Below are 2,943 nucleotides of genomic sequence, written 5' to 3'. Positions count from 1 at the left end.
CTGCATTCATTTCCCTCCTATTTTCTGCAAACCATACATAGCACACAACAAATTCTGTTCCAAATGTCTCCTTTTTTCCTTACCCAGAAGGTCATTTAAAATCACAAACGGAAAGAATGTGTCACTTGAAGCCATGGTTGTGACTTGTTCACGCTTTGACTTCAGAAGAAAATTTCAGTGTTGCCTTTTAGCTATGGCAATTTCCAGTAGATTCCCCATTCCCTTGGCATTAATGAAGAACAGTTTTGTCTCATCATAGTCATTAGGAAATATTGGTTTCTCAATGCTTAGTTACAGCAATGATTTACAAACCATAAATGCCTACAGCAGAGATGCATTTTTCAGGGTCCTGCACATGCAGACTGCTTCAGCTGCAACATCAGAATGTTTGTTCTGCTTTGTGTAAAAGCACAGACACACCAGATCACTGTCAGTAGGAGACTCTAGTTTTCATCTCAGATTTATCTGATAGTGTGACCCTGGGAACACTTTCCTGCAATAAATAGCAAAGAACTACCAATTAGTTGCATTTATTTCCTAATACTGTAAGTTTTCAAGGCATTCTCCCTTTGAAGCATTTGTAAGAGCAGTACAAAAGATGCCAGGCAACACAAAATTCAGCTGAAGTACTTAAAGATGATTAAGATAACAGGTGCATCATACTACCCTGCAAGTGCAGGTACAGAATTCTCTCTGCTGCTACCAGAAATTAATTTCATAATATTAACACAGATCTGAGATTCATGATTCAACAGCACTCAGCACTTAGAGAGTTCACAGAGAACTGCAGGCTATGAAACTGTGCAATGACATTTGAATTCTTCTAGAAAGCCCCAACACCACGGATGAGAAATGTAGGAACAACTGGCAACAACATTTTTTGTAACATTTTGGATCACTGAGGACATTTTACAAAGTGTATTGCAAGTAACCAATCTACAGGGATTAATACTGAAATGCAAAAAAAAGAATAGTGAATGCAGGAAAAGCATTCTGACCTAAGTCTCACAACTCGAAGACTTATTTTAACTATCAATTCAAATACTAATTTAACAAAGATCTGGCTTCAGAAGTAGGAACAACTTCAGAAACAAGTTAATTTGTGTGTCAGCTGAGAAAGCAATCAGTTCTGTTAGAAGTCAACTTTGGGTAACATTTAAATATATGCCAGACTTTTGAAAATTCTGAATATGACAGGAGGCAATATTACCCTTTTTTTTTTGAGTATTCAGGGAAGCTTTCACTTGCAATTTGTACTTCTGAATTAATTACTTAGTTTGCATTTTTCTATGTAATTATGACCAAATATATTTGACTAGAAAAAGAGCTACCCAGCTAACTAGCTGGAGTTGATAATTTTTACATACTTAAGTTATTAAAAACATAGAGATTAGTCAACTCATGGTAAAATCAAACTTCCAATCAGCTGCAGACCCAGAAACTTCCTAGGTCTTCTGTTTAAATATTTCAAGGAGAAACCCTGTTCTTTCTCTCACAGGAGCTTTTCATAACAACACACCTCACAGTGCCAGATCATGTCCTGTAACGAAGTACCTGTTGTATAAAATGAAATACCAGAAGCAATACCTACCCATGGCAATCACCCAACAGATCATCCCCTTCTATAAAGCAAATTACCAATATGAGTGAAAACAGAGCCCTTGAAGGTAGAGATATGGTACCCGAACAAGTTACTATGAGTAAGACAGGTGTGATCTTGCCATGGAATAAATGTGAGCACAAGGACAGCCCACTGCAGAGTAGCCCATGTGCATCCTTTTTACACTCCAGTTTACCTTGCACTGTCTTGCCCACCAAGCTGTTTCATGTCACTGGAAAAAAAATCACTTCATACCTCCATGATTGTTTTCTCTCTCAATTCCTTATTCCATTTCGGCTCATTTGCCTAAGAACAGCTTGAGACAACAATCTGTCTCCAATTTGAAATGTGCCTAATCTCATAATTAACATTATGAAATTAATTTCTGGGGAAAGCAAGATAATTCTGAACCTGCCCTTGCAGGGTAGTGTGATGCACCTGTGATCTCAATCATGTTGAAGTACTTCAGCTGAATTTTGTGTTGTCTGGCACAAAAGTGAGTCCCTGGATAAAGGTATCAAGACACCACTACAATAATGAAGAAATCTTTTTTACCTAAAGACAGTCTGTGATCTATGTCATTCTGCTGAAACCGTGAAACTCCCTATGACAACAGTCTCAAGACAAAGTAAGCTGAAGTTGCCTTTCTGTTCCTATAAGAAAGACAGATTGTACTTATTGATCTCTAGGGTACAGGAGGTAAATTCATTTCTTAGAGTCAACCTTGGAAAAGGAAGACATTAGTGTAGATATATTGAAAGGCACAGCTCACCTTTTTCAATAACAGATATATATACAGAACAAACCCCTTCTATTCAGACATTTATCATGTCCTTATTTCAAAGAGCAGCAGCCATTACACAGTGAAGCTCAAATGGCACTTCAGATTTCTTTTTGGTTTAAAAAGGGACATATCTTAATTTGAAACACAGTTTTTCAAACTTCTCAATTTGCAGCTCCTGTATGTATGCTTATGAATACAGTGAAGTAGGAAAGGCTACTTAAGGCTCAAGCTTGGTATTCTTGGTTATGTTTTGTACCTCCTCCTCACAGGTAATCTTAAATTTTGAAAGGCCTCTAGATCACATGTTCAATACCTGAAATCTCAGATAAGAGAGACAGCCAGACAGTAACTCCAATACTGTAACAATACTGAAAATAAACCAGGCAAATCTCAAGAAACCATGCTCTAAAACCTCATTTATAGCAACTGAGTGGTTGCCTTATCTCATGGAGGGAACCTCCCTGCTTCTGAAATGCTCATTATCAATGCATAAAAAAGGAACTCAGTAAAAGGGGGTAGCATTGTTACTGCTGCACTAATGTAATAATACACCAAAACA

The sequence above is a fragment of the Chiroxiphia lanceolata genome, chromosome 1, assembly GCF_009829145.1.
Source record: "Chiroxiphia lanceolata isolate bChiLan1 chromosome 1, bChiLan1.pri, whole genome shotgun sequence".
NCBI classification, from domain to species: domain Eukaryota; kingdom Metazoa; phylum Chordata; class Aves; order Passeriformes; family Pipridae; genus Chiroxiphia; species Chiroxiphia lanceolata.
This window is presented reverse-complemented; position numbering follows the sequence as displayed.